The 25601-nt window shown below is 36.2% G+C and overlaps 1 pseudogene; it reads right to left on the bottom strand.

Moving 5' to 3' along the window:
* Nucleotides 1–517: 517 nt before the first annotated feature.
* Nucleotides 518–25601, bottom strand: part of LOC149397777 (putative glucose-6-phosphate 1-epimerase) — a 29352-nt pseudogene continuing 4268 nt past the window's right edge.

Here is a 25601-nt window from a genome sequence, read left to right as displayed (position 1 = left end):
TGCATTTTCACATTTTTCGTTCCATTTTGACTTCTTATTTCCTTTAAGGAGTCGGTAGAATGTAATGCGTTTGTCCGTCGAGCATGAGATAAATCGATTAAGCGAGGCTATTATGCCGGTTAATCTTTGCAAATCGCGTCTATTTCTTGGGGATGACATTTCTCGCAAAGCATGTAATTGATCCGAGTTTGCTTCAATCTCCCTTTGGGTCACTAAGTACCCTAGGAATTTCCTAGAAGACACGCCGAACGAGCATTTCGCGGTATTAAGCTTCATTTGATACTTACTAAATATCGCAAAGCATTCCTTCAAATGCCATATGGGGACGAACTTTATCGATGTAATTCTCTATAGTTTTTCCCATTCTTTCCATGAACATCTTGTTCACTAGACGCTGATAGGTTGCTCCTACATTCTTTAGTCCGTAGGGCATTGCTTTATAGCAGTGCGTCCATCGATTTGTTATGAACGCAGTCTTTTCTTGATCATCAAGGTACATCAAGATTTGGTTATATCCTTAGAAGGTGTCCATAAACGAGAGCATTTTGTGTCCCGTTGTTGCCTCGACGAGATGATCGATGTGATGCAAGGGAAAGGTGTCTTTCAGGCAAGGTTTGTTAAGGTCGGTGAAGTTGGTGCAAACTCTCAACTTTCCATTCTTCTTTTTAACAACGACGACGTTGGTCAGCCAGTCGGAGTATTTCATCTCGTGGATGGAGCAAGCGCTGAGAATCCCTTTGACTTTGTCGTTAATGACTTTAGCTCGCTTGGGGCCGAGCTTGCGCCTTTTTTGTTTAACAGGTTTGAAATTCAGATAAACTATGAGTTGATGTAATGCAACATTGATATCAATTCCTGGCATGTCATAGAGTCCAAAACAGTTTAATATCCAGAATAGTTATATAGTGAAGACAATTTTGTCTCAAAACAGTTATATCGTTAACACAATTTACATACCATTGTAAAATTACTTTGAAGGTGGCCTACACAATGTCTATGCTCAGATGGAACGAAACCTTTTTCCTACATACTTGTTGGAATAGATCTAGGATTAAGAATAATTTATCGCTTCTAGCAAGCGGCGAAATATAAAAAACTCTATAAAACACGTAAGACAATTTTACTACCTTGACAAAGTGCATGAACATATAATTTAAAATTAATAACTATAAATATTTTTCACTCGGTACCAACCTCGTTAGAAGCTTGAGCGTCGAGAAGCCTTTGGAAAGGTTGAATCGTTCGTCTCCCCACTTAGCTTATATCATTTGTGTCTTCTTGAATCTGAGTAACCACGATAGTTTCTACCACTATTGCCTTGAAGAGTTAGTTTCCTCTTTTCTATTGAATATCACGTATTCATGAGCACAATCTTTATTTCTCATTCCTATCATAATACTAAGGTTGGAAATTTCCCTTTTTCCTCTTATGTTGGCCGTCCATGTGTGTAGCATCATGCTACAAATTTGTTTCCTCTTTTTTTTCTTTTGGCAAATATCTTCATACATCAATGCAAAAAATAATTCCCGCTTTCTCTTGATGGTCACGAAATTCTCATCTAGAACAAGCTTCTAGATGTTTCTTTTTTTGTTCATGACAAAACAAGAAAAGCCCATGTAGAATTTTCACATAAAATTCCATAAAATGAATTCAATCCTCAAGGCCCAACTCTCATTTATGGCCGTGTGGATCAATTTACATTTTCATCATATGACAGTGTCCAAAATCTTATTTTGACATTTATACCATCTTATTGCCTTATAGACAAAATTAACCTTTAGACAATTTTCGTAAAATTCGTCTAGTTCAACACTTGAACTTGTTTTGACTTAGCTACTAGTTTAACAAATCCTACTCTAATGACTTATGGTAGTGACCTCATGGATCGAAATGAACAAAGCTTCAGCTAGCATGCTTGGATACAAAAGTTCACAAACCTTTTCCAAGTTCTGGCTTCATGTCAACTGACTCCACTAAAGAGTTGACACTGAAAGTCTCTCGGTTCAAATGAATATGTTTTCTACTCAAAATTCTATTTCATTGTGATGAATGGATCCATTGAATATTATCTATGTTTACCCTTCATGAATATCATCAACTAGATGGGATTTATAAAATTACCATTTTACCAATCTAGTTGTTATTTCCTCGACTCCTTTGTCACTTGTCAATAAGTTAGAAACAATGTATTGACGAGGAGCTAACAAGTCACATTGATTCATCCAAAAGAGTCATGACTCAATTTGAACACTGACCAGCTCATTTATTCACATTCCAAGAAACAAAGTTGAGGTGATATACATTGCATTTCAGCAATCTTGTACATGAATTCCATATCTATGAGATCTTCACAAAGTTGTTCATGACATCTTCATAACTTAGTACTTCATCTATAGGTCTTGTTTATATCACATAGTGAATCTAGAACTCTGACTTTATCAAATGATAGTAGGTAAGCTATGAAATGACATGTCTCATTTCAGGATTGAGGTAAGCATGATGCAATTTATACATAGTGACTTTGAGATAGAACAGGTTAAATGGTTTGTTCTTATAGTGTCTCTAGAAGTGCACTAGTCAATTCCGTACCTTCAGAAGATACCTAGGAAGAACTATAGAGTCTCCAACTCTCAATGCCTCATAACCAGGCATCATAGATTCTCCTAACAATTATACTGAGGTCAATAGCCCTTTGATCTTTAGATTGTGAATATACTATTTTAAGCAAACCATGAAGAGTTTGTTTATGCAAATCTATATTTGACTCTTCATTTGTTGTTAGGTTTGTTTAAGGACTAAAGACTATAATTTATCATAAAACTTCAAATAGACAAGGAAGAATGACTGAACGTTTCAGCTTTTATTAATTATTCAGCAGTTACAAGCAAGAGTCTTCGTGAGACTTTATTACATCAAATGTACATAAGAAATGACTACTACTTTTCTTGTGGGCACCATTGACAACTCCTTCGAGGGAAGGCCGAAAAGAATCTCCTTTATAAGTGCATGCCTCATCATTAATGCATAGCCAAGATGTCAATACATAAATTTTGACTAGCCACCTTGTAAAAAACTTTGATCACTCATATCTTTTCACAGGGCCTCGAGGGAGGATTACTAGGGATTGAGTCTAAGTATGTAACCAACTACTTAGTCCATGAGATGTACTTTGAAAAAAAATCCATCGAGGGTAGGCCTTGTCTCATCGTTTCACTCTTGGACATAGCCCTTATAGCAATGATCAGAGCAAAGAACCGTTGAGTACTCTCATTTAAAAGAGGGCCACGAGTGTGTCTCTTAGTCTGGTGACAATTGCACTTTTCATTATGGTTGGGGATCGTGGGTTGCAAACAACAAGTATAACTCTCTCACTTCGTTTTCAGAATTGGCACTGTTGGAATTGATCTAGGGTTTAAGAAAAAGTTTAACGCTTCGGGTAAGCGGCAGAATTTTAAAAATTTTCTATTTACAAGTAAAATGATTTTACTAACCTAGACAAAGAGCAAGTACACGTAAATAAAAACTATTATGAGCATTATAAATTTACTAACTTTTTTAGAAGCTTGAACGTTGAGAAGCTTTTGGAAAGTTGCAACATTTGTCTCCCCTCGCAGCACGTCTCTCTTCTTTCCTCGGCAACACGAGCAACCACGAGAGTTTCTATCACAAGAATCACTCGAGAGAAAAGGAATTAGTGAGTGGGCACTTTTAAACACGTCGGCTCGAGAACAAGTCTCAAAGTCGAAGAGCTAAAAACACTAGGTCAAATGAGGACCTAGGTGCCAAAACAAAAACGAAAAGAACTTAGAGAGAGAGAGAGGATGGGCGGCCAAGCTAGAGAGAGAAGCTCTCAATCTCTAAAACATGGGATGAATGAAATGAGAAGAATAAGGCCTCTTCTATAGAATATCACATATTCATGAGCAAAATTGCCTTATTTCCCTTTCTCATTTGGGCGGCCAAGGGGGCTTCTAGAAGGCTTCGATTTGTTTCCTCTTTTCCTCCCTTGCCTTGCTTGGCCGATTGCCCTTCTTCCTCATAGAGGAAATTTGTTTCCTCTTTTTCTTTTGGCAAGTATCTTCATACATTAATGGACAAAATAAAATCTCTTTCACACTAGGGCTGCACGAAATTTTATCTCCCATTCCCTTGGGTTGGACGGCCAAGAGGCTTCTAGAAAGCCTTTCTAGATTTTTCTTTACTTGTTCATGACAACATAAGAAAAGCCCACTAAGAATTTTCAAGTAAAATTCTATGAAATGAAATTAATTCACAAGGCCCAATGAACACCTCATGGCCGAGTGATTTAAGTCATCATATGACCATGTCAAAAAATTTATTGACATTCATTTCATGCCATGTCCAAAAACACAAAATTACCCTTTCGACAATTTTCGTAAAACTTGTCTCGTTCTTGTTTTGACTTAGCTTCTAGTTTAACTATTCCTACTCAATATGATTTGTGACAGTGACCTCATGGATCAAAATGAAAAAAGCTTGAGCCAAATACTTGGACTCAACAGTTCACAAACTTTTTCCAAGTTTAGCTTAATGTCAACTGACTCCACTAAAGAGTTGACACTGAAAATCTCTCGGTTCAAATTAATTTATTTTCTACTCAAGAATTCAACCTAATTGTAATGAGTAGATCCACTGAATATTATCTATGTTTACCCTTCATGAATATCATCAGCTAGTTGGGATTTACAAAATTACCATTTCACCTTTCTAGCTGTTATTTCCTCAAATCCTTTGTCGCTTGTGAATAAGTTAGAAACAATGTATTGACGAGGAGCTAACAAGTCCCATTGTTTCATCCAAAAGAGTCAAGACTCAATTTGGATACTGGCCAGTTCATTTATTCACATTCAAAGGAACAAAGCATGAGGTGATATACATTGCATTTCAGCAATCTTGTACATGAATTCCATACCTATGAGAACTTCACAAAGTTACTCATGACATCTTCACAACTTAGTACTTCACCAATAGGTCCTGTTCAGAATCACATAGTGAGTCCGAACTCTGACTTTCTCAAATGAGAATACGTAAGCTGTGAAACGGCATGTCTCATTTCATGATTAAGGTAAGCACGATGCAATTCATACGTAGTGACTTCGAGACATAAGAGGCTAAATGGTTTGTTCTTATTTTGTCTCTAGAAGTGCACTTGTCAATTTAGTACATTCAGAAGATACCTAGAAGAACTATAGAGTCTTCAACTCTCAATGCCCCATAACCAGACATCATATATTCTCCTAACAATCATACTGAGGTCAATAGTCCTTTGACCCTTAGATTGCGAATATATCATTTTAAGCAAACTACGAAGAGTTTGTTCATACAAATCTACATGTGTCTCTTCATAAGTTGTTAAGTTTGTTTATGGACTAAAGACTAAGGTTTTATCATAAAGCTTCAAACAGACAAGGAAGAATGAATGAACGTTTCAACTTTTTATTAATGAATAAGCAATTATAAGCAAAAGTCTTCGTGAGACTATATTACATCAAATGTACATAAATAGACACTACTACTCTTCTTATGGGCACCATTGACAATAGGCACATCGTCTCTTATATGTTTGGAAACACATTTCCTAGTGTATAGAGAGATAGAGTGCAATTCTAGAAATTGATTCCTATATCGACATGTTTCAAGGAAGTGCAGTGTTAGTGCATAAAGGCACAAGGTACATACTCAGACATTTCCTATTTTCTACTAGGGAAAGTCCATGAGAGAAGTGTGAACTTCTAACACACTTGAACATTTGATGTTTGAGACTACACATCTTCTTGCATCTTCTTGCCAACTGCTCTTCGAGAAGAACTCTCACTTAAATTTTCAAGAGCAATAAATTTTGAATATAAGTGATATAGATATAGTTTTGAAATTTTTTTGAAAATATATTTGATTTGGATGACAAAACATTTTCAAGTTTAAAAGTGAAAACAATTTTTCAAAATTCAAACTAGTTCTTATAAAATCTCAATTTCAAGTAAATATTTAAAAAAGTAAAACATTTTCAATCTTACACATTATGTTTATTATACTTGAAAAAACATTTTTGCTCAAGGAAATTTTTCCATTCGAGTTCTGGAACTCTCTGAATGGGATCCAGGATACGAAATCCAAAATTTTCTGAAATACTGGAATCCCGGATTGCAAGCACCTCAGAGTAGAATATCCGTAGACGGCAGCTCCGGTCTCTAATTGATCTAATTTTAAATGATTTGGAAAGTAGACTCACAGTCATTAGGAGAGAGTTCAAAGTTTCACTGCCGCTAGGATTTTCATCAGAGGGAAAGGAGGTTTCAGGGTTACCTAATTTGGTTCAAGAACCATTCAAATCCGAGTTCTAAGCAGATAGATGCACTCGTTTTACCGAGAGGCATTCTTAAGCTCAATGAGTTTTAGACAGAAATTCGGCCGATGACAAAAATGTAAAATAATTAAGTGTAACGGAATGTTTTATTGAGTTGTTAAGTCTTATTGATGTGTTTTATTAACAAGGTAATAGTATAGAAAAAAAGAAAGTAAGAACAAATATAAAACAAGCGAGTAAATAAATAAAAAAGCGAGATAATATTACTACTTCGTAAAATTACCGAAAATTCTCAAACTTCTCAAAACACGATTTTGTATATGAAAAGATTAAAAACTTTTAGAATTGATTCTGATATGTTTTAATATCATCCCAATAGTGTAGAAAATCAACATGAAGTTTAATTTAAAGGCCCGAGCAATAAATTAAAAAAAATCTAAAAAACAATTCTAGCAACTTCATTACCTGGGTAAAATTAAGAAAACAATTTTAAAACTCATAGTTTATATTACATGCACATGCTTAAACTTTGACCATAGCTCTGATACCATTTGTTGGAATAGATCTAGGATTAAAAATAATTTATCGCTCTTAGCAAGCGGCGGAATATAAAAAATTCTTTAAAACACGTAAAACGATTTTACTACCTAGACAATGTGCATGAACATATAATTTAAAATTAATAACTATAAAGAGTTTTCACTCGGTACCAACCTCGTTAGAAGCTTGAGAGTTGAGAAGCCTTTGGAAAGGTTGAATTATTCGTCTCCCCACTTAGCTTCCTTCGTCTCTTCTTGAATCCGAGTAACCACGATAGTTTCTACCACTAGAGTCTTCGAGTTTATAAAGGATTTAGTGTGTGGGCACTATTAAACACAACGACTCAAGAACTAGTCTTAGAGCCAAAGAGCTAATACAAAATGCTAGGTCTAATGAGGAAAAGAGCAAGAAGAAGAGATGAAGGGAGAGGGGGTCGACCAAGTCTAGAGAGAGAAGCACTCAATCTCAAAAACTTGTGTGTTCAATATTGTGAATGAGGTGTGGTATTTATAGGAGGAGGGGTTGCGTTGAAGAGGTAGTTTCCTCTTTTCGATTGAATATCACATATTTATGAGCACAATCTTTATTTCTCATTCCTATCATAATACCAAGGTTGCAAATTTCCCTTTTTCCTCCTATGTTGGCCGTTCATGTCTGTAGCTTCATGTTACAAACTTGTTTCCTCTTTTTCTTTTGGCAAGTATCTTCATACATCAATGCACAAAATAATTCCCTCTTTCTCTTGATGGTGTGCACGAAATTCTCATCTAGAATAAGCTTCTAGATGTTTCTCTATTTGTTCATGACAAAACAAGAAAAGCCCATGTAGAATTTTCATATAAAATGAAATTCAATCATCAAGGCCCAAATCTCATTTATGACCGTGTAGATCAATTTACATTGTCATTGTTGTCAATGGTGCCCACAAGAAGAATAGTAGATGTTGGAATTGATCTAGGGTTTAAGAAAAAGTTTAACGCTTCGAAAAGCGACGGAATTTTAAAAATTTTCTTTTAAAGTAAAAACGGTTTTTTTTACTAACCTAGACAAAGAGCAAGTACATATAAATAAAAACTATAATGAGCATAGAAGTTTACTAACCTTTCTTGAAGCTTGAACTTTGAGAAGCTTTTGGAAAGTTTGCAACGCTCGTCTCCTCGCAGCACATCTCTCTTTCTTTCCTCGGCAACTCGAGCAACCACAATGGTTTCTATCACTAAATCACTCGAAATAAAAGGAATCAATGAGTGGGCACTTTTAAACACTACGACTTAAGAACGAGTCTTAAAGTCGCAGAGCTAAACTCTAGGTCAAATGAGGACCTAGGTGCCAAAACAATAAAACGAAATTGAAGAGAGAGAGAGAGAGAGAGGATCGGCCAAGTCTAGAGAGAGAAGCTCTCAAATCTCTAAAACTTTGGAATGAATGAAATGTGAAGAAAGGGGCTCCTATTTATAGGAGAGGTCTCACCTTCAATAAGATAGTTTCCTCTTCTATAGAATATCACATATTCATGAGCCAATTTCCCCTTTTTTTTCTTGAGATGCTCGGCCAACATAGGCTTCATTAAGCCTTGGATTTGTTTCCTTTTTCGTTCCTTGCCTTGCCTTGTCTCTCTCTTGGCCGAATCCCTTATGCATCCATATGCAAATTTGTTTCCTCTTTTTCTTTTGGAAAGTATCTTGATACATTTATGCACAAAATAATCTCTCCTATTTTTCTATAGGGTAGGCGCCCAAACTCATTCTAGAAGGAGCTTCTAGAAGCTTCTTCATTTGTTCATGACAACATGAGAGAGGCCCATTAAGAATTTTCAGTAAAATTCTTATGAAATGAAATTAATCCACAAGGCCCAATTATTTCAATATGGCCGAGTGACATTAAGTCATCAAATGAACTTGTCAAAAAATTTATTGACATTCATTTCATGCTATGTCTCAAAAGACAAAAATACCCTTTTGATAATTTTCGTTCTTATTTTGACTTAGCTTCCAGTTTAACTATTTCTAATCGATGTGATTCGTGACAGTGACCTCATGGATCCAAATGAATAAAGCTTGAGCTAATATACTTGGACTCAAAAGTTCACAAACCTTTTCCAAGTTTAGCTTAATGTCAACTGACTCCACTAAAGAGTTGACACTGAAAATCTCTCGGTTCAAATGAATTTATTTTCTACTCAAGAATTCAACCTAATTGTAATGAGTGGATCCACAGAATATTATCAGTGTTTACCCTTCATGAATATCATCAGCTAGTCGGGATTTACAAAATTACCATTTTACCCTTCTAGCTGTTATTTCCTCAACTCCTTTGTCGCTTGTAAATAAGTTAGAAACAATGTATTGACGATGAGCTAACAAATCACATTGTTTCATCCAAAAGAGTCAGGACTCAATTTGGACACTGGCCAATTCATTTATTCACACTCCAAGGAACAAAGCATGGGGTGATATATATTGCATTTCAGCAATCTTGTACATGAATTCCATATCTATGAGAACTTCATAAAGTTACTCATGACATACTCACAACTTAGTACTTCACCAATAGGCCTTGTTCGGAATCACATAGTGAGTCCGAGCTCTGACTTTCTCAAATGAGAATACTAAGGTGTGAAATGACATGTCTCGTTTCAGGATTAAGGTAAGCACGATGCAATTCATACATAGTGACTTCAAGACATAAGAGGTTAAATGGTTTGTTCTTATCTTGTCTCTAGAAGTGCACTGGTCAATTCAGTACCTTCGGAAGATACCTAGAAGAACTATAGAGTCTCCAACTCTCAATGCCTCATAACCAGACATCATAGATTCTTCTAACAATCATACTGGGGTCAATAGTCCTTTGACCCATAGATTGCGAATATATCGTTTTAAGCAAACTACGAAGAGTTTGTTCATGCAAATCTACATTTATCTCTTCGTAAGTTGTTTAGTTTGTTTATGGACTAAAGACTAATGTTTTATCATAAAGCTTCAAACAGACAAGGAGGAATGTATGAACGTTTCAACTTTTTATTAATGAATAAGCAATTACAAGCAAGAGTCTTCGTAAGACTATATGACATCATATGTACATAAATACACACTACAACTCTTCTTGTGGGCACCATTGACAACAGTAGTGTCTATTTATGTACATTTGATGTAATATAGTCTCACAAAGACTCTTGCTTATAACTGCTGAATTATTACTAAAAGTTGAAACGTTTATTCATTCTTCCTTGTCTGTTTAAAGCTTTATGATAATCTATAGTCTTTAATCCTTAAACAAACCAAACAACATATGAAGAGACAAATAGAGATTTGCATGAACAAGCTCTGCATGGTTTGCTTAAAACTTTATATTCGCAATCTAAGGATCAAATGACTAATGATCTGAGTACGATTTTTAGGAGAATCTATGATGTCTGGTTATTGGACATTGAGAGTTGGAGACTCTATAGTTCTTCTAGGTATCTTCTGAAGGTACTGAATTGACCAGTGCACTTCTAGATACAGAATAAGAACAAACCATTTAACCTCTTATATCTCAGAGTTACTACGTATGAATTGTATCACTCTTACCTCAATCCTGAAATGAGACATGTCATTTCATAGCTTAGGTATTCTCATTTGAGAAAGTCAGAGTTCGGATTCAATATGTGATTTTGAACAGGAACAATTGGTGAAGTACTAAGTTATGAAGATGTCATGAGTAACTTTGTGAAGATCTCATTGATATGGAATTCATGTACAAGATTGCTAAAATGCAATGTATATCACTTCATGCTTTATTCCTCGTCAATACATTGTTTCTAACTTATTCACAAGCGACAAAGGAGTTGAGGAAATAATATCTAGAATGGTAAAATGGTAATTTTGTAAATCTCGACTAGCTGATGATATTCATGAATTGTAAACATAGATAATATTCAGTGGATGCACTCATCACAATTAAGTTGAATTCTTGAGTAGAAAATAAATTCATTTGAACCAAGAGATTCTCAGAATCAACTCTTTAGTGGAGTTAATTGTCATTAAGCTAAACTTGCAAAAGGTTTGTGAAATTTTGAGTACAAGTATGTTAGCTCAAGCTTTGTTCAATTAGATCCATGAGGTCACTGTCACAAGTCATATCGAGTAGGAATAATCAAACTAGAAGCTAAGTCAAAACAAGAACTATACAAGTTTTACGAAAATTGTCTAAAAGGTATTTTTGTCTTTTTGGACATGGGATGAAATGAATGTCAATAGATAAGTTTTTTGACATTGTCATACGATGACAAACAATTTAAACCACACGGCCAACTTAAAGAATTTGAGCCTTGAGGATTAGTTTCATTTCATATAATTTTACTTAAAGAATTCTTACATACAAGATTGCCGAAATGCAATATATATATCACTTCATGCTTTGTTCCTTGGAATGTGAATAAATGAACTGGCCAATGTCGAAATTGATTCATGACTTTTTTGAATGAATCAAAGTGACTTGTTAGATCCTCGTCAATACATTGTTTCTACCTTATTCACAAGCGACAAAGGAGTTGAGGATATAACATCTAGAATGGTAAAATGGTAATTTTGTAAATCTCGACTAGCTGATGATCTTCATGAATTGTAAAAATAGATAATATTCAGTGGATGCACTCATCACAATTAAGTTGAATTCTTGAGTAGAAAATAAATTCATTTGAACCGAGAGATTCTCAATGTCAACTCTTTAATGGAGTCAGTTGGCATTAAGCTAAACTTGGAAAAGGTTTGAGAACTTTTGAGTCCAAGTATGTTAGCTCAAGCTTTGTTCAATTAGATCCATGAGATCACTGTCACAAGTCATATCGAGTCGGAATAGTTAAACTAGAAGCTAAGTCAAAACAAGAACTAGACAAGTTTTACGAAAATCGTCTAAAAGGTATTTTTGTCTTTTTGGACATGGGATGAAATGAATGTCAATAAATAAGTTTTTTGACATTGTCATACGATGACAAACAATTTAAACCACACGGCCAACTTAAAGAATTTGAGCCTTGAGGATTAATTTCATTTCATATAATTTTACTTAAAGAATTCTTACGTACAAGATTGCCGAAATGCAATATATATATCACTTCATGCTTTGTTCCTTGGAATGTGAATAAATGAACTGGCCAGTGTCGAAATTGATTCATGACTTTTTTGAATGAATCAAAGTGACTTGTTAGATCCTCGTCAATACATTGTTTCTACCTTATTCACAAGCGACAAAGGAGTTGAGGATATAACATCTAGAATGGTAAAATGGTAATTTTGTAAATCTCGACTAGCTGATGATCTTCATGAATTGTAAACATAGATAATATTTAGTGGATGCACTAATCACAATTAAGTTGAATTCTTGAGTTGAAAATAAATTCATTTGAACCGAGAGATTCTCAATGTCAACTCTTTAGTGGAGTCAGTTGGCATTAAGCTAAACTTGGAAAAGGTTTGAGAACTTTTGAGTCCAAGTATGTTAGCTCAAGCTTTGTTCAATTAGATCCATGAGATCACTGTCACAAGTCATATCGAGTAGGAATAGTTAAACTAGAAGCTAAGTCAAAACAAGAACTAGACAAGTTTTACGAAAATCGTCTAAAAGGTATTTTTGTCTTTTTGGACATGGGATGAAATGACTGTTAATAAATAAGTTTTTTGACATTGTCATACGATGACAAACAATTTAAACCACACGGCCAACTTAAAGAATTTGAGCCTTGAGGATTAATTTCATTTCATATAATTTTACTTAAAGAATTCTTACGTACAAGATTGCCGAAATGCAATATATATATCACTTCATGCTTTGTTCCTTGGAATGTGAATAAATGAACTGGCCAGTGTCGAAATTGATTCATGACTTTTTTGAATGAATCAAAGTGACTTGTTAGATCCTCGTCAATACATTGTTTCTACCTTATTCACAAGCGACAAAGGAGTTGAGGATATAACATCTAGAATGGTAAAATGGTAATTTTGTAAATCTCGACTAGCTGATGATCTTCATGAATTGTAAACATAGATAATATTCAGTGGATGCACTCATCACAATTAAGTTGAATTCTTGAGTTGAAAATAAATTCATTTGAACCGAGAGATTCTCAATGTCAACTCTTTAGTGGAGTCAGTTGGCATTAAGCTAAACTTGGAAAAGGTTTGAGAACTTTTGAGTCCAAGTATGTTAGCTCAAGCTTTGTTCAATTAGATCCATGAGATCACTGTCACAAGTCATATCGAGTAGGAATAGTTAAACTAGAAGCTAAGTCAAAACAAGAACTAGACAAGTTTTACGAAAATTGTCTAAAAGGTATTTTTGTCTTTTTGGACATGGGATGAAATGAATGTCAATAAATAAGTTTTTTGACATTGTCATACGATGACAAACAATTTAAACCACACGGCCAACTTAAAGAATTTGAGCCTTGAGGATTAATTTCATTTCATATAATTTTACTTAAAGAATTCTTACGTACAAGATTGCCGAAATGCAATATATATATCACTTCATGCTTTGTTCCTTGGAATGTGAATAAATGAACTGGCCAGTGTCCAAATTGAGTAATGACTTTTTTGAATGAATCAAAGTGACTTGTTAGATCCTCGTCAATACATTGTTTCTACCTTATTCACAAGCGACAAAGGAGTTGAGGATATAACATCTAGAATGGTAAAATGGTAATTTTGTAAATCTCGACTAGGTGATGATCTTCATGAATTGTAAACATAGATAATATTCAGTGGATGCACTCATCACAATTAAGTTGAATTCTTGAGTATAAAATAAATTCATTTGAACCGAGAGATTCTCAATGTCAACTCTTTAGTGGAGTCAGTTGGCATTAAGCTAAACTTGGGAAAGGTTTGAGAACTTTTGAGTCCAAGTATGTTAGCTCAAGCTTTGTTCAATTAGATCCATGAGATCACTGTCACAAGTCATATCGAGTAGGAATAGTTAAACTAGAACCTAAGTCAAAATAAGAACTAGACAAGTTTTACGAAAATTGTCTAAAAGGTATTTTTGTCTTTTTGGACATGGGATGAAATGAATGTCAATAAATAAGTTTTTTGACATTGTCATACGATGACAAACAATTTAAAACACACGGCCAACTTAAAGAATTTGAGCCTTGACGTTTAGTTTCATTTCATATAATTTTACTTAAAGAATTCTTACATACAAGATTGCCGAAATGCAATATATATATATCACTTCATGCTTTGTTCCTTGGAATGTGAATAAATGAACTGGCCAGTGTTGAAATTGATTCATGACTTTTTTGAATGAATCAAAGTGACTTGTTAGATCCTCGTCAATACATTGTTTCTACCTTATTCACAAGCGACAAAGGAGTTGAGGATATAACATCTAGAATGGTAAAATGGTAATTTTGTAAATCTCGACTAGCTGATGATCTTCATGAATTGTAAACATAGATAATATTCAGTGGATGCACTAATCACAATTAAGTTGAATTCTTGAGTTGAAAATAAATTCATTTGAACCGAGAGATTCTCAATGTCAACTCTTTAGTGGAGTCAGTTGGCATTAAGCTAAACTTGGAAAAGGTTTGAGAACTTTTGAGTCCAAGTATGTTAGCTCAAGCTTTGTTCAATTAGATCCATGAGATCACTGTCACAAGTCATATCGAGTAGGAATAGTTAAACTAGAAGCTAAGTCAAAACAAGAACTAGACAAGTTTTACGAAAATTGTCTAAAAGGTATTTTTGTCTTTTTGGACATGGGATGAAATGAATGTCAATAAATAAGTTTTTTGACATTGTCATACGATGACAAACAATTTAAACCACACGGCCAACTTAAAGAATTTGAGCCTTGAGGATTAATTTCATTTCATATAATTTTACTTAAAGAATTCTTACGTACAAGATTGCCGAAATGCAATATATATATATCACTTCATGCTTTGTTCCTTGGAATGTGAATAAATGAACTGGCCAGTGTCCAAATTGAGTCATGACTTTTTTGAATGAATCAAAGTGACTTGTTAGATCCTCGTCAATACATTGTTTCTACCTTATTCACAAGCGACAAAAGAGTTGAGGATATAACATCTAGAATGGTAAAATGGTAATTTTGTAAATCTCGACTAGCTGATGATCTTCATGAATTGTAAACATAGATAATATTCAGTGGATGCACTAATCACAATTAAGTTGAATTCTTGAGATGAAAATAAATTCATTTGAACCGAGAGATTCTCAATGTCAACTCTTTAGTGGAGTCAGTTGGCATTAAGCTAAACTTGGGAAAGGTTTGAGAACTTTTGAGTCCAAGTATGTTAGCTCAAGCTTTGTTCAATTAGATCCATGAGATCACTGTCACAAGTCATATCGAGTAGGAATAGTTAAACTACAAGCTAAGTCAAAACAAGAACTAGACAAGTTTTACGAAAATTGTCTAAAAGGTATTTTTGTCTTTTTGGACATGGGATGAAATGAATGTCAATAAATAAGTTTTTTGACATTTTCATACGATGACAAACAATTTAAAACACACGGTCAACTTAAAGAATTTGAGCCTTGAGGATTAATTTCATTTCATATAATTTTACTTAAAGAATTCTTACGTACAAGATTGCCGAAATGCAATATATATATATATATATATATATATATATCACTTCATGCTTTGTTCCTTGGAATTATTGTCAATGGTGCCCACAAGAAGAGTAGTAGTGTCTATTTGTGTACATTTGATGTAATATAGTCTTACGAAGACTCTTGCTTGTAATTGCTTATTCATTAATAAAAAGTTGAAACGTTCATTCAATCTTCCTTGTCTGAAGCTTTATGATAAAACCATAGTCTTTTAGTCCATAAACAAACTTAACAACTTATGAAGAGACAAATGTAGATTTGCATGAACAAACTCTTCGTAGTTTGCTTAAAACGATATATTCGCAATCTTAGGGTCAAAGGACTATTGACCTCAGTATGATTGTTAGAAGAATATATGATGTCTGGTTATGAGGCATTGAGAGTTAGGAACTCTATAGTTCTTCTAGGTATCTTCCGAAGGTACTGAATTGACCAGTGCACTTCTAGAGACAATATAAGAACAAACCATTTAACCTCTTATGTCTCGAAGTCACTATGTATGAATTGCATCATGCTTACCTTAATCCTGAAATGAGACATGCCATTTCACACCTTAGTATTCTCATTTGAGAAAGTCAGAGTTCGGACTCACTATGTCATTCCGAACAGGGCCTATTGGTGAAATACTAAGTTGTGAGTATGTCATGAGTAACTTTGTGAAGTTCTCATAGATATGGAATTCATGTACAAGATTGCTGAAATGCAATGTATGTCACCTCATGCTTTGTTCCTTGGAGTGTGAATAAATGAACTGGCCAGTGTCCAAATTGAGTCCTGACTCTTTTGGATGAAACAATGTGACTTGTTAGCTCCTCGTCAATACATTGTTTCTAACTTATTCACAAGCGACAAAGGAGTTGAGGAAATAACAGCTAGAAGGGTAAAATGGTAATTTAGTAAATCCCGACTAGCTGATGACATTCATGAAGGGTAGCATAGATAATATTCAGTGGATCCGCTCATTATAATTAGGTCGAATTCTTGAGTAGAAAACAAATTCATTTGAACCGAGAGATTTTCAGTGTCAGCTCTTTAGTGGAGTCAGTTGGCATTAAGCTAAACTTGGAAAAGGTTTGTGAACTTTTGAGTCCAAGTGTTTAGCTAAAGCTTTGTTCATTTGGGTCCATGAGGTCACTGTCACGAATCACATCGATAGGAATAGTTAAACTGGAAGCTAAGTCAAAACAAGAACGAAAATAGTTAAAAGGGTATTTTTGTCTTTTGAGACATAAGGATGAAATGGATGTCAATAAATTTTGACAAGTTCATTTGATGACTTAATGTCACTCGACCATAATATGATTAATTGGGCCTTGTGAATTAATTTCATTTCATAAGAATTTTATTGAAAATTCTTAATGGGCCTTTTTCATGTTGTCATGAACAAAATGGAAAAGCTTCTAGAAGCCCTTTCTAGATGGTGTAGGCGCCCATATTACCCAAGAGGAAAGAGAGTTTATTTTGTGCATAAATGTATTAAGATACTTGCCAAAAGAAAAAGAGGAAACAAATTTCCCCTAAGGGGAAAGCATGGTAGGCGCCCAAAAGGATCAAGAGAGAAGCAAATAAAAGAGGAAACAAATCCAAGGACTTACTTGCTTAGTCTTGGCCGTGTGACTCTTTGAAGGAAAAGGGAAATTGGCTCATGAATATGTGATATTCTATAGAAGAGGAAACTACCTTATTGAAGGTGAGACCTCTCCTATAAATAGGAGCCTCATTCCTCACTTTTCATTCAGGCAAAGTTTTAGAGATTGAGAGCTTCTCTCTCTAGACTTGGCCGCCCCTTCCTCTCTCTCTCTCTAGTTTATTTTCGATTTTTTTCTTGTCTTGGCACCTAGGTCCTCACTCGACCTAGTGTTTAGCTCTGCGACTTCGAGACTCGTTCTCAAGTCGTAGTGTTTAAAAGTGCCCACTCACTGATTCCTTCTTTTCGAGTGATTTAGTGATAGAAACTATCGTGGTTGCTCGAGTTCCCGAGGAAAGAAAAGAGAGACGTGCTGCGAGGGGAGACGAACGTTGCCAACCTTCCAAAGGCTCATCAACGTTCAAGCATCAAAAAGGTTAGTAACTTTTATAGCTCATATTAGTTTTTATTTACATGCACATGCTCTTGTCTAGGTTAGTAAAAACTAGTTTTACTTTAAAAGAAAATTTTTAAAATTCCGCCGCTTAACGAAGCGTTAAACTTTTTCTCAAACCCTAGATCGATTCCAACAAATGGTATCAGAGCTATGGTCAAAGGAATGCATGTGCATGTTTTTAAATTATGAGCTTGAAAATCGTTTTCGAAAGTTTACTAATTTTGTGACAAGTTAGAATTGTAATCTTAGATTTTTTTTAATTTATTGCTCATGCCTTTAAATTAAAAACCATGTTGATTTTCTATGAGTTTGGGATGATGTTAAAACACATTAGAATCAGTTCTAAAAGTTTTTAATTTTTTATATTGAAAAACGTGTTTTAAAGGTTTGAGATTTTTCGAGTAAATTTTGTGACTAGTTTTATTTTCTTGCTAGTTTCGTTTATTTACTTGAATCGTTTTATGCATGTTGTTATTTCTTTTATTCTATGTTATTACCCTGCTAATAAAACACAAATAAAAGCTTTAAACAACATCTTAAAACGTTCCGTTACACTCGATTCTTTTTCGCACCTAAAAGGACGAAGCTTTAATTTATTTCTTTTTCTTCGAGCTGGAATGTAAACCCGCATTAAAAGCGGCATAACTCTCTGCTCAGATATCGAAATTTAATGATTCTTGAATCAAATTAAAGCTCTGTCTGTCCTCTGTCCAATACCACCGGTTTCGGCTCAAAAGGACATCGGAGCCGCCAGATATGGCGATTTTACTCCGAGGTGCGCGGCTGTCTGAAACTCCAGTTTTTTAGAAATCCGGATTTTCAAACCCCACTACCATGAGTTATAGAACTCTAATGAGAAAACTTTCTTGAGCAAAAATGTTTTTCATATGATTATAAACATGATGTGTAAGATTAAAATGTTTTGATTTTTGAAAGTTTAATTGAAATTGAATTTTTACAAAACTAGTTTGAATTTTGAAAAACCGTTTTCACTTTCAAACTTGAAAATATTTTGTCATCCAAATCAAATAAGTTTTCAAAATGTTTTCAAAACTATATCTATATCACATATGTTCAAAATCTATATGCTCTTGAAATTTTGAGTGGGAGGTCTCTTTGTAGACAAAACCGAAAAATAAAAAGATGTGTAATCTCAAACTTTCAAGTGTTCGAGTGAGTTGAAGTTCACACTTCCCTCACGCACTTTCCCGAAATAGAAAATAGGAAAAGATCGAGTATGTACCTTGTGCCTTTATGCACTAATACTGCTCTGAACATGTCGATCTAGGATTCTCTTCTAGTTGTCCGCTCTATCGCTCTCTAACTAGGAAATTTGTTTCCGAACTTAAAAGAGTCGATGAACCAACTCCAAAAACTAAGTGGGAGGGTTATACTCGTTGTTTGTAACCCGCGATCCCCAACACTAGTGAAAGATGCAATAACGTGGGACTAAGAGCCGCTCTTGCGACCCTCACTTAAATGTGAGTACTCCAAGGCGTTATTGCTTCGATCATTGCTCAATGAGCTACGTCCGAGAGTGATGCAATGATGGCAAGGCCTCCCCTTGGGGGATTGTTTTTCAAAGCTAATCTTTTGGACTAAGTGGTTGGTTGCACACTTAGGCTCAATCCCTAGTATCCTTCCTTAAGGCTCTGCGAAAGGATGTGAGTGATCAAACCAATTTACAAGGTGGCTAGTCAAAATAGATGTATTGACATCTTGGCTTAGCATTAATGATGTGTCATTTACTTATAAATGGAGATTTTTTGCGGCCTTCTCTTGAGGGAGTAAATTATCGTTTGGTTTATAACACCTTTGGGTTTTATAAAAAGTCTTAATAAAACTTAAATCCTAAACCAAAGACTAATCATAAACTTGTTTCAACTTATATAGGCAATATGTCTCTCAAACTTCTCTCAATCTTTCTTTCCTCGAATAAACTCGAAAACGAAAACTACGTAGATTCGAAACGTAACCTCGACATAATACCTACCGTTAACAAGCACAAATGGGTACTCACCACCCCGTGTCCTCCTCTGACGAATGATGATTCAACTCAAGAGGACAATGACGCCTTAGCGGCCTGGCTTCGATCCGATGAGATTGTGAGGTGCTATATCTTGGCATCTATGAACAATATGCTGAAAGAGCAACATCGTGACTTCGAGACTGCCGCTGACATGCTCTACAATCTCCTTGAGATGTTTGGAGGGCAAAGGCGTCAGACAAGGCTACAAGCAGTCCGACAGTTTATGAACTGTCGCATGAAGGCTAGGACTCCTGTTAGGGACCATATGATGCTGATCATTAGTTACCTAAATGAAATGGAAATCCTAGGATCTGAGATTAATGGGAAGAATATCATAGATATGATCTTAGAAACTCTCCCCGAGTCTCTTGATACCTTCATGCTGAACTACTCCATTACAAAGCTAAAGTACACTGTTACCGAGCTTATAAAGGAGCTTCACACTGCTGTAGGTCTCAATAAGAGAAAGAGGAATCAAGGAGAGGCACATGCTACTGAGCAAAAGGCCTCCGCCTCTGGAACTAAGAAGAGACCTCACAAGGCCGATAAAGAGAACTGTCCCGCCTATCTCAAAGCAAAGGAACATAGTATTGTACTAGTTACCGAAGCATGCTTAGTAGCTGATAATGTATCAACGTGGATTCTTGACTCCGCTGCTACTAACCATATTTGTTGTTCCTTGAAAGGTTTCAAGAAAACCAAAAGCTTAGAGGAAGGCGAGTTCTGTTTCAAATGGGGTGATGGGAGCCTGGTGTCTACTAAGGCTGTGGGATCCGTGACGCTGTCTTTTGAAGACCGCACTTTAAACTTGAATAATGTTTATTTTGTTCCTACCTTTGGGAAGAACTTAATATCCGTTGCTCGTCTTCGTGAGCAAGATTATTGTTTAAAGTTCATTAAGAATGGAATTCGTATTTCGTTTCCTGATAATTCTTTTGTCACTGATGCATGTATGAAGAATGCTCTTTTCTACATCTATCCCACTAAACCTTCTCTTTTAGACACCGAAATAGATAATGATCTAATTAGGGAGCCAAAGAGGATCAAACTTTCTGAATCCTCCGATCTAACAAAATCAACATACCTCTGGCACTTAAGACTTGGTCATATCAGTCTAGATAGGATTAAGAGACTTGTGAGGGATGGTCCACTCCAAGCCTCTGCAATAGGTTCACTACCTACTTGTGAATCCTGCATAGAAGGAAAAATGACTAAGCGACCTTTCTCCGATAAGGGTCGAAGAGCCACTGAGTTGCTGGAACTAATACATTCTGATGTATGTGGTCCGCTCAACCAACAGGCACGTGGAGGATACGAATACTTCGTTACCTTCACTGATGATTACTCAAGATATGGGTTTGTCTATTTGCTTAAACACAAATCCGAGACCTTTAACGTATTTAAGGTCTTTAGGGCTTTAGTGGAAAAGCAAACTGGCAAAGTGATCAAAACCCTTCGATCTGATCGAGGTGGTGAGTATATGTCTGGAGAGTTCGATGACTTTCTTAAAGAAGAAGGTATCGCTTCTCAGCTTACCGCACCTGGCACACCTCAACAAAATGGAGTGTCAGAGAGAAGAAACCGAACTCTTATGGAGATGGTTAGATCAATGATGAGTTACTCATCACTCCCGCTTTCCTTTTAGGGATATGCCCTTGAAACAGCCGCCTATATTCTGAACCAAGTTCCGTCCAAAACGGTTCCTGGTACTCCTTATGAACGATGGACTGGCCGTAAAGTGAATCTTGGCCGCATCCGAATTTGGGGTTGCCCTGCACACGTGCTGAGGCAAAAGACTAGCAAGTTGGCTAGTAGGTCAGAATTGTGCCTGTTTGTAGGATATCCGAAGGAAACCAAAGGTTTTACTTTCTATAGTCCCGAGGACGATAAGACTTTCGTTAGCACGAATGCTCGTTTCCTTGAGGAGGACTTTATGAAGGATGCGAAACCTAGAAGCAAAATTGTGCTTGAAGAAAAGTTGGGTGAGGAAGCTTCTACCTCATCTGTAAGAACTATTCTTACCCCAACTGAAACACAACCTAACTCATCAGAATCTCGTCAAGTAGTACTTAGACGTAGTGGGAGGGCTACTCAAAAGCCTGACAGGTACATGTCTTATGGAGACTCTCTTGTAGCCGTCTCCAACATGGATGACCCTGTTTCCTATAGCCAAGCGATGGCTTGTTCTGAATCAAACCTTTGGCTTGACGCCATGAAAGTTGAAATGCACTCGATGTATGTCAACAAAGTCTGGAAACTTGTAGACCTTCCTGAAGGGATTAAACCCGTAGGGTATAAGTGGATATACAAGAAGAAAAGGGGTCCTGATGGGAACGTCGAGACGTTCAAAGCACGACTTGTGGCGAAGGGTTATACCCAACAAGAAGGGATTGACTATGAAGAAACCTTCTCGCCAGTCGCGATGCTTAAATCCATCCGCATACTCCTATCCATAGCTGCAGCTCTCGACTATGAGATCTGGCAAATGGATGTCAAGACAGCCTTTCTGAATGGCAATCTTGACGAGCGCATTTACATGGCTCAACCAGACGGTTTCGTGGATAAAGGTCAAGAGACCAAGGTTTGTGAGTTGCTTAAATCCATTTATGGACTGAAGCAAGCATCTAGGTCATGGAATATTAGATTCGATGAAACTGTAAAGAGCTTCGGCTTTGAACAGTCAATAGATGAGCCTTGTGTTTACAAGTTAATACACGAAGGCAAAGTTGTGTTTCTGGTACTATATGTCGATGATATACTACTCATTGGTAATGACGTGGGTAAGTTATCTGAGGTTAAGGTCTGGCTAGCAAAGCAATTCGATATGAAGGATCTAGGAGAAGCCGCGTACATTCTGGGGATCCAAATCTTTCGAGATAGGAAAAACCAGACCCTGTCGCTCTCTCAAGCATCTTATATTGATAAGGTGATGGATCGCTTCTCGATGCAAGACTGCAAGAGGGGTCAAACACCCTTTAGGCATGGAGTTTCACTCTCTAAGGACCAGTCTCCCAAGACTGCACAAGAGATTGAAGACATGAGGAAACTTCCTTACGCCTCTGCCGTAGGAAGCCTCATGTATGCTATGCTTTGCACCCGACCTGATATATGTTTCGCTGTTGGCGTAGTTAGTCGTTTCCAATCCAACCCTGGACCCGAGCATTGGATTGCTGTTAAGCATGTTCTTAAGTATCTTCGAAGAACTAGGAACTTGATGCTTACATACTCAGGTACTGACCTGACTATGACGGGATATACCGACTCCGATTTTCAAGCGGATAAGGATTCCAGGAAATCCACTTCGGGATCTGTGTTCATCCTTAATGGTGGAGCTGTTGTGTGGAGAAGTATTAAGCAATCTTGCATTGCTGACTCCACAATGGAAGCAGAATATGTGGCTGCTTGTGAAGCATCCAAAGAGGCTGTATGGCTTAGAAAGTTCCTTAAGTATTTGGAAGTTGTTCCAAACGTCGACGAGCCCATGACCCTTTATTATGATAATAGTGGGGCTGTCGCTAACTCAAAGGAACCTAGAAGCCATAAGCACTCTAAACATATTGAGAGGAAATACCATTTGATTCGAGAGATCGCGCAACGCGGAGACGTGGAGGTGAAGTAGATCTCTGGAAGATCCATTCACCAAGGCCCTAGCGAACATGGTCTTCGACCAACTTCGAGAGGGATTAGGCATGTAGGACTACTCACATCTTCTTTGAGTCAAGTGGGAGTTTGTTGTCAATGGTGCCCACAAGAAGAGTAGTAGTGTCTATTTGTGTACATTTGATGTAATATAGTCTTACGAAGACTCTTGCTTGTAATTGCTTATTCATTAATAAAAAGTTGAAACGTTCATTCAATCTTCCTTGTCTGAAGCTTTATGATAAAACCATAGTCTTTTAGTCCATAAACAAACTTAACAACTTACGAAGAGACAAATGTAGATTTGCATGAACAAACTCTTCGTAGTTTGCTTAAAACGATATATTCGCAATCTTAGGGTCAAAGGACTATTGACCTCAGTATGATTGTTAGAAGAATATATGATGTCTGGTTATGAGGCATTGAGAGTTAGGAACTCTATAGTTCTTCTAGGTATCTTCCGAAGGTACTGAATTGACCAGTGCACTTCTAGAGACAATATAAGAACAAACCATTTAACCTCTTATGTCTCGAAGTCACTATGTATGAATTGCATCATGCTTACCTTAATCCTGAAATGAGACATGCCATTTCACACCTTAGTATTCTCATTTGAGAAAGTCAGAGTTCGGACTCACTATGTCATTCCGAACAGGGCCTATTGGTGAAATACTAAGTTGTGAGTATGTCATGAGTAACTTTGTGAAGTTCTCATAGATATGGAATTCATGTACAAGATTGCTGAAATGCAATGTATGTCACCTCATGCTTTGTTCCTTGGAGTGTGAATAAATGAACTGGCCAGTGTCCAAATTGAGTCCTGACTCTTTTGGATGAAACAATGTGACTTGTTAGCTCCTCGTCAATACATTGTTTCTAACTTATTCACAAGCGACAAAGGAGTTGAGGAAATAACAGCTAGAAGGGTAAAATGGTAATTTAGTAAATCCCGACTAGCTGATGACATTCATGAAGGGTAGCATAGATAATATTCAGTGGATCCGCTCATTATAATTAGGTCGAATTCTTGAGTAGAAAACAAATTCATTTGAACCGAGAGATTTTCAGTGTCAGCTCTTTAGTGGAGTCAGTTGGCATTAAGCTAAACTTGGAAAAGGTTTGTGAACTTTTGAGTCCAAGTGTTTAGCTAAAGCTTTGTTCATTTGGGTCCATGAGGTCACTGTCACGAATCACATCGATAGGAATAGTTAAACTGGAAGCTAAGTCAAAACAAGAACGAAAATAGTTAAAAGGGTATTTTTGTCTTTTGAGACATAAGGATGAAATGGATGTCAATAAATTTTGACAAGTTCATTTGATGACTTAATGTCACTCGGCCATAATATGATTAATTGGGCCTTGTGAATTAATTTCATTTCATAAGAATTTTATTGAAAATTCTTAATGGGCCTTTTTCATGTTGTCATGAACAAAATGGAAAAGCTTCTAGAAGCCCTTTCTAGATGGTGTAGGCGCCCATATTACCCAAGAGGAAAGAGAGTTTATTTTGTGCATAAATGTATTAAGATACTTGCCAAAAGAAAAAGAGGAAACAAATTTCCCCTAAGGGGAAAGCATGGTAGGCGCCCAAAAGGATCAAGAGAGAAGCAAATAAAAGAGGAAACAAATCCAAGGACTTACTTGCTTAGTCTTGGCCGTGTGACTCTTTGAAGGAAAAGGGAAATTGGCTCATGAATATGTGATATTCTATAGAAGAGGAAACTACCTTATTGAAGGTGAGACCTCTCCTATAAATAGGAGCCTCATTCCTCACTTTTCATTCAGGCAAAGTTTTAGAGATTGAGAGCTTCTCTCTCTAGACTTGGCCGCCCCTTCCTCTCTCTCTCTCTAGTTTATTTTCGATTTTTTTCTTGTCTTGGCACCTAGGTCCTCACTCGACCTAGTGTTTAGCTCTGCGACTTCGAGACTCGTTCTCAAGTCGTAGTGTTTAAAAGTGCCCACTCACTGATTCCTTCTTTTCGAGTGATTTAGTGATAGAAACTATCGTGGTTGCTCGAGTTCCCGAGGAAAGAAAAGAGAGACGTGCTGCGAGGGGAGACGAACGTTGCCAACCTTCCAAAGGCTCATCAACGTTCAAGCATCAAAAAGGTTAGTAACTTTTATAGCTCATATTAGTTTTTATTTACATGCACATGCTCTTGTCTAGGTTAGTAAAAACTAGTTTTACTTTAAAAGAAAATTTTTAAAATTCCGCCGCTTAACGAAGCGTTAAACTTTTTCTCAAACCCTAGATCGATTCCAACAGGAATGTGAATAAATGAACTGGCCAGTGTCGAAATTGATTCATGACTTTTTTGAATGAATCAAAGTGACTTGTTAGATCCTCGTCAATACATTGTTTC

Source organism: Urtica dioica, chromosome 5, assembly GCF_054948205.1.
Source record: "Urtica dioica subsp. dioica isolate 48M chromosome 5, U.dioica_male_clone48M_v1_H2, whole genome shotgun sequence".
Classification (NCBI taxonomy): domain Eukaryota; kingdom Viridiplantae; phylum Streptophyta; class Magnoliopsida; order Rosales; family Urticaceae; genus Urtica; species Urtica dioica.
Note: the sequence above shows the minus strand (reverse complement) of the source record. Positions and strands in the feature narration are given on the sequence as shown.